The sequence below is a fragment of the Solanum pennellii genome, chromosome 12 (genome assembly GCF_001406875.1).
Source record: "Solanum pennellii chromosome 12, SPENNV200".
Taxonomy (NCBI): Eukaryota; Viridiplantae; Streptophyta; class Magnoliopsida; order Solanales; family Solanaceae; genus Solanum; species Solanum pennellii.
The window spans coordinates 55,612,537-55,620,861 of NC_028648.1; positions in this window are offsets into that span (position 1 = coordinate 55,612,537).

Genomic DNA, 8,325 nt, shown 5'->3' on the forward strand with positions numbered 1-8,325 from the left:
CATGAGCCAAGTGTGGGAAGAAACATTTGGGGAAGTGCCTCTCCGACACGGATGAGTGTTTTGCGTGTTGAAAGAAGGATCATAGGATGGGGATTTTCCAAAACTCATGGAAAAAGGAAGGGAAGACAAGGAAGTTTCTCTTGATGGCCCGTATCCTAATGGTCCAAAGAAAAATCATTTCTATGTGCTTCAAGAGAAAGTGGGAAAAGGGGCTAATCCGGATGAAGCTGCCGATATGTGATAGTTCCTTTTTATTGTAAATTATGTAATGAGGTTTGTATGTTGATTTTATGTTTACCTTAGTTGGGTTTTCTCTTATGTGGGGGATAGTATGTTGAAGAGTAAGGTCATGAGAGTATCCATGTCTTTTCCTTGTATTCTTATTCAAGCTTGTTTCATGTTTTTGAGTCATTATTAATAATGAATTTTTCCGTGGCTTTTTTATGTTATGCATGTTTTTAGTTGAATTCTTGTTTAATGAGAAGAATGAGTTTTCAATGTTGTGTTTCCTGTTGTGATATGCATCTATGACGAGTTGCCTAAATGTTTCATATGCTTACTTGTTGAGAATACTTAAAGGTGTTCTTAAAAGAGTTCCATAAGTTGCCTAATGTTGTCATAGTGAGCATGATGTGATTTGGAGAAAGAAGTTTCTCGAATAAAATGAGAAAAAGTGAAGTTCTTATATATAATGAGTTTGTGGATGTAGTTCCTACTTGCTTGTTGTGTTCTGAGCTTGTTGATATGGAATTGATGTTTCCTCCTAAGTATATGAAGTATATGAATCTATATTGATGTGGCATACCTGAGTGTTAACTACTAGTTTTTGGCGGTTTCCCTTAATGTGTTTTAAGTGTAATTCGAGGGTGAATGTTCCCAAATGGGGGATAATGTAACGACTTAGAATATGATAGGTTGAACTAGAGTCTTAATGTTTAAGTTAGTATGACTTTACATTAACGTGTATATTGGTTTAGAACTTAAATGGAGGAAGGTAGGAGCCTAGACTGCATTCAAGGAACTAGACTAGCATGATTGAGCGAAAGAAACCTTGTCTTTTTGTGGACCTTTTGATGATGGGCAGTTTGGTCGCCCAATGGGATGGGAGTTCACCCAACAACTCCCTATATCTCCTAGTACACTGCCCACTTAGTGAGCAAACTGTAAAATCGGGCGAGCGAAGCGTGCACTTCGCGAGCTGCCTAGTGCACTTGGCAAGCCAAAGGTTCCAAAGAGTGAACTAGGTGCAAGCTCGCCAACTAGCTTGGCGTGTCGCCCGTTTCCCCTTCCAATCACCCAATGACAAGTCCAGTCTTTTAGTGAGCTCACTGTAACAATGGTCGAGTCGCGGGTGCACTTGGTGAGCCTAAGTGTCTAATGGGAGAGCTATGGCGGGCAAGGTCAGAATTTGTAAGTTGAGACTTGGTGGGTGCTTGGTTGTTTTACCAAATTGACCCTATATTATTCTATTTGTTTCCTGGAAAAAATATAACCTTTTTAAGACCCAAATTAATTCAATTTTGTCATTCTAGATTGAATAGAAAGAAATTCTTCCTTATCTTAATATTTGTCTCACTAGCTCAAGGAAGAGAAAGAAGAATAAGAGGTGAAACCTAGGGTTTAGTAATTTCAAGGTGGTTTCTCCACCAAATATAGCGGAGAATCTTGGTAAAGAATCGGTGATACTTCATCTAAGAATAGATTTCACTGAAGTGTCAATTCCAAAGATGTTTTAAAGCTTTTGAATGTTCATGAAAACCTAGTGTTTTGCTCAATCTCATGTGTTCTTTTATCAAACAATTTCAATAGGTTTATAGTGGAATATATTGATTGTATGAAATTTTAACTGATGATTTATGATGAAAATACTCTATGAACCGATGATTTCTCTCATTCCTAAATTCAACACTCAAAAAGTGAGTTTGCTGAATATGAAAACTTATGGTTGGAATATGTCGAAATTGCTTTGGGTTTATTGAATTGTATCATTATCTATGCCTTATTTATGGTAAAATGTAGGTGTATTTATGATTTGAGATTCATCGCCTTGAAGGAAAATGATGGCTAAATGTACATGCTAAAGTAAAATTGTACTTATATAGTTGAACCACTTAAAAGGTTGAGGTGTTTATTGCTTGAGTATAATGTGGCATTGAATTGAAGTGTCATCATGATGTGGTATATATAAAGAAGATGTGAAGTATGGGTGTAATATAAATGAATAAATAATAATCATGTTTAAACGCTACTTGTGTTAGGATTGAATATTATTTGTATATTAACACTTGTGAATAATGATGAGTATGTAAAAAGCTATTATCACATGCACACACACTCATGAATGCATAATGAATGAAGTCTATACTAATGTTAACGGAGAGGTGTTAACTAAAAGGCTTTACTCAATTTTTTGCAAATGAATGAATGTAGGTTTTATGATGGATAACTTCACGTTAATTGAGGTAAGGTATCTAGTAACAATCTTTATATAATTTCTTTATGAATAAATGTAGGATTTGATGTGCATGCTCTACGTTAGTCAAGGCGGGATGTCTAATAACAATCCCATTGTCCCTTCAGCTTTTCAATGAACAAATTAATGTTGGGTTGGGATGGATACACATACGTTAGTTGAGGCTGGGTTTCTAGTAGCAATAACTATCTCTTTTAATGAATGATGGGTTTGAGATGGATACTCATACGTTAGTTGAGGCGAGGTATCTAGTAGCAATATATTTTCCCATAATGAGCGAATGTAATAAATGTCTAATACTCTGTGGGGAATAATGCTAAGAACCGAGTGGATATGGATATGACAAGGAAACTTTCATGTGAGTTGAGGCAGGGTTTGTAGTAGCAATCTCTTGAGATGGATGCCCTCACGTGAGTTGAGATGGGGTATCTTGTAGCAATCTCCCTATCACGAATACCGACTTCACCAACCCCCAACCCGGCTAAATGGTTTGACGCCTGCATTTAAACTAACACATTCTATGTGCCCACTTAGGTCTATAGCTAGTGAATCCACTTATGCTAGAAAGAATGACCCTACCTTGGGCAAGTAGGGATATTTTATCCGATGAGAGTGACACTGGGATTCGATGAGGTTGTGACATGGTCTACGTCAATTAGTCTTACCCCCTCAAAATAATGTTAATGAACTATATAATCTTAAAGATGTACTTCTTAGTATGGGTGGTGCAATGGGATGACATTTATGAATTGTACAAGTAGGCATTTAATAGATGTCATGGTGTTCCTTGTAATGCTAATTAACTAAATAGGATCTTATAATGACCTTAATAAGAATGTGATCTAATGTGTTGATGAATGAAGGAATTCCTAATGTAATCAAATCTCGTGATGAAGGTTGACTTGTACTTAATGTAAAGATGCATGTTATACTTTTATCCTATTATGAGTTACTTGCTTGACATGTCTTATTGTATATGAATGTGCCTTGGCTATGGTGACTTCAAAAGAGTACTTAGTGTGAGTCTAGTATGGGATGCTACTTGCACATTGCACAAGTATGACTTAGAGTTGTCTAAGATGTTCGTCTTAATGTGATGATGTGATTCATGTTATGTTTATGTCTCTTAATTCTTTTTTGTGTAAAGCTGGAAAGGATGAATGGTTAGTTCACTTTGGTGTCCTTAGGGTGGTACCTTAGTAAGGATGATAGTATGGGACGCTATCCATCCATTGCATAAGTTATAGCTTGAGCGTTACTTGAAGTGAAGGCTTAAGGTAAAGGTAAAAGTCTATATACATGATGGAGTTCAAATGTGTTAAATGATACTTTTACGTTGGTTGTGATTTATACTATTAATCTATTGTTCGATGTTCATGATGTTCACTAAAATGGTATAAAAGCATGACTTTCAACAAAATGTCCCCTTTTAAAGCATATTTTTTCATGGTCATCATACTTAGTACATTTCGGTATAGTAACACATATTCTTCATGTTTTACTACAAGTGTAGGTTTCGACAAGTGTTTGTTCTCTCTGGTAAAGCTTGGATCATAGTTCTTTCCAATACAACTTTCGGTATACCCTCATAGTTCGAGGACAAGACGTTTATGTTTCCTTTTATTCATGTAATAATTTATTAGTTGATTTGATTCTAAAAAGGCGTCTCTATTGCATTTATATATTGTGTCTAAGATGGTCATGTTCAGACAATAGACATCTGTTGTGTTTTCAAAAGAGTTTAAAATGACTATTTTTCATTCATATGGTTTTAAATAAAGTTTTAATTCTGCATTATTTTTATTACCTATGTGATGAATGAATACTACGATGTTTGTACAAGACCCCCTTCAAGGTCAAGTACGTCGTGTCACGTCTAGGGGGTGCAATCGGGGCTTGACACTTTTCTACACTTCCTTTTCTCGACTTGAGAAAGTTTTCCAGTCTTTCTTCTACTCTTTTTAGAGACACCATTTTTCCTTTCAGATAACCATTTCTTCCACATTGAGTACACAAAAGATTGTCATACACACAAACATATATATTGTGAAGATTGTAAGGAGGTTCTATCTATCTACATTCTAAGCCCTTTTTGTTGTTGAACTTCTTATTAGCAACTTTTAAAGGACCTTAGACAAATCAGTCCATTTCAAGGAATGGTTCAGCTCATCTCTGATCTTACTATGGTCCTTCATCAGTCGAGAATTCTTTTCAAGAGAAGCAACTAATTTATATTCAGATTCCTTTAACTTTTCTAATTTGTCCTCAAAAGCTACTGAGTTTCCGTATCCCACCCTCAGAGGTAAAAGGTTCCTCATTTAGTTGCGTGCTCTCAGGTTCTATAAAACTTATCCTAACATTAATTTCAAACATTTTAGAGTTAAGGGTTGTGTTTCATTCTCACACAGACTAAAATTTTCACTTATCATCATATTCTTAGTGGTTAATTCATAATGCAACAAGTTTTTTTAATATTTTAATGGATAAAGTATCTAGATCACTTTTGAGATCAAAGAGGGTTGTATCATCCTAATTTTCATCATCGTCAGATTTTTCCATAAGTAAAAAATGTAGTTGAACACATCTTCATCATTTGTAATGGCCATCATTACGAAAACTTCATGATTATCCTTTTCTTCCTCTGATTCACTAGATTTGTTTCCCCAAACTACAGATGATCTACTTGATCAACACGAGCCTTTCTTTTATCATGGTCTATGACCTGGTCCCTTCTATGATGTTTGAAGTCCTAAGTTTCCTGCTTCTTGTTTTGACAGTCTCCCATAAAACGACAAGGCTTCCCACATTTGTGACAAATATCATTTGCATTTGCTGCTCTGTTGGTGAGACCTTTCTTTTGAAACCCTCCATGCTTCTTGATTATCTTTTGGAACCTTCTGAGGAGGTATGTCATCTTATCTTCGTCTTCTGGCCCATCATTCAGATATATCTTCTAGGCTACTGATTTCTCCATCTTTCCTTCCACACAATTGACCCTTGTTTCCTGTTAAACTCGTATTTTTGAAGGTTTCCAATTAGATCATCCCTGGTGTGTACCTTCAAAATCTCTTGTTTCAGTGATATCATTCACTTTGCTCTCACATGACTTGGGAAGTACACTCATAATTTTTTGAACTTGTTTGCTTGAGTAAATAGACTCACCACGACATCTAAATTCATTGGTAATGCAAGTGAACCTTGTATGTATCTTGTGCATGGTTTTACCTTCCTTCATTCTGAAATTCTCATATTGAGTTGTTAGCATATCTACTTTGGACTCCTTTACTTGGGTCGTTTCTCGATGAGCTATTTTTAGACAGTCCATATTTCTTTGTCCATCTCACATGAAAAGATTCTGTTGTACTAATCTGGACCGATCCCACATACCAACAACTTATTTTCTTCATAGTTCTTTCTGTCTTTTTCCAGTCAGCTTCATTATATTCCCTTCTAGTTTTGGGTATCACTTTATTGAGTTCTACTTCCACTACATTTTTGGTGGGAAATGTATGGTCCATCAAGAATCACATCCCACAGCTCAGTGTCTTCAGCATTTATGTAGTCATGCATGTGCGTCTTCCACCATCCATAAAAATTTTCCGTTGAAGCGAGGTGGTCTTGTGGTGGACTGACCTTCTTCAAGGCTCAGTGGAACCGTCATTCCTTCGGGATCTTTTCTTTTCTTGGTGTTACCAAGATTGAAAAGTCAATATTTGGTACCACTAGTTGAAAGGTATGCGTCCACTAGGTACGATAGGACCAGGTCACACAGTTAAGACAAACAAATGACGACATAGAAAGTAAAGATAGCACACACAACTTTACGTGAAAACCTCATTTCTCAAGGGAATAAAACCAGAACTTGTGTCGCATGATTTTTAAACTACTTTTACGAATCTTCTCAAGCAAAAATAAAACACAGTTTACATCCACACAAGAGATTCACCTCTTAACCTCTGTAATGAGTAATACAAAAGCTACTCAACGAGCCAAAGCAATGTTAGTGTTGCCCACTATACTAACCCACACTAATTAATATAGACTTTATCGTAAGATACAAAGTTATCTTCAACTAAGTTCCTACAGTGATCTCATGTTTTGAAATATTTCGATCATAAGTGAAAGGAATCCTACAATACAGGCACAAAATAAAGCAATCAGAATAACATCCGGTTTAGGAACCATATTGTTAGTCTATGTGGTCTCGTGCTATTTGTTGAAGCTTAAATGTTCTCTCTTTGAATGAATGAATGATTCCGTTATTTGTGATGTTTTATATGTCAGTCATAAAGAAGTATGAATCGCAAGACAAACAACCTCGTCCATTCTGATTTATGTGGTACACTGACGACCTCACCAACCTCTGATGCCACAACTTTCTACTTGTACAATACATAGACCTGGACGAGCAACACTCTACAGAAGACTGGGTCCTTGCATTTGTGAGGAGGTCAGCAAAATATTTGGGATCATTAAGACATCACAACGTTACCATATCGTTTAAAACCAAAATCAATATATTACATTGTTAAACATTATGGGTATTATCCTTTCTCCAAACTTAATTAGGATTTAACTAAATATATACACTAAGGTTTACTATATTTACTTTTTCCGCTCAACTTTTGGTGGACTAATAAATCAAATTTTTAGGACTGTAATGATTCGATAGCAATAATCTGATATCTTCAATCTACTCATGTTTTGATTGAGATTGACACACTTATTTACTGGTAAATCCAACTTTGACCCTTCCTATTAAATTCACTTAAAAATTAGCTTAAGAAAATTTGTTTTGTTCAACCTGATCAACTTCCGATCGAAATGTATCCACCCATATTTACCCCATCTAATTCAGTGCATGTAAAATTAAGTAAATATATTTTCCAAATTTATCCATAAGAAGATCTTGTCAAAAGATTCAAATAGTATAGTAGAACTTCATTTAAAAATATAAAGTGAATTATCTTCATTTTTTACACCGACCTTAATGATCTTTAGAAAATGTGATATAAGTTGTTGAACTTGTAAATTCGCCCACCAAGATTAGCTCTTCAATCCCTAAACAAGAAAAAAATGTAACTTGCCACTTATTATTGTAAAAAAATATATAAAGTCAAAATGGTGACACAAAATTTAATAGACTAAATTGCTAACAGTTACTAGTATAATATTTTGGACCATACATTTTGGAAGGATCGAACTACATAGTTATTCTATATATATAATTATTTATTATATACACGACATAGAGTGGAATAAATAAAATACATAGTATGTGATGCAGTGGATAGAGATATCCCTGCCATAACTAGAGGTATCGTTTTCGATCCTTTTATTAGGAAAAAATCTTGCTCAGGAGTTTTTTCCTTTAAATGGTGCTATGCGGCACGAATTAGAAATAGATGGGTTTTAATGATGTTAACAAATACTAGGTGGAAAAAAAAATAAACACATAATATAGGTAGTTTTATTTGCTGAACAAAAAAATCACAATATTAGCTCCCCCGTCCCTAAACGTAAAGAATCTGACAGACCACTTATTGTATAGTTATAGGTAGGAGTGGCAAACGAGCAAGTCGGGTCGAATATGAGTCGATTAAAAAAAGAGTTAAATAAAAATGGATAAGTTATCAGACTGGACTCATATTTTAAATGGGTAAAAACGAGTTATCCAATGGATAATATGGGTAACCATATATACCCATATTATATTAGAGATCTTGTTAAAAGCTTTAAGAAAAAAAATGAATTTTTTTATCACATCACTCCAAACTCCACCCCCTACCAACCCCCAAAATGATGTAAAAAAATAAAAGAAATTCACCCAACCCCTACAAGCCTCCCACCCC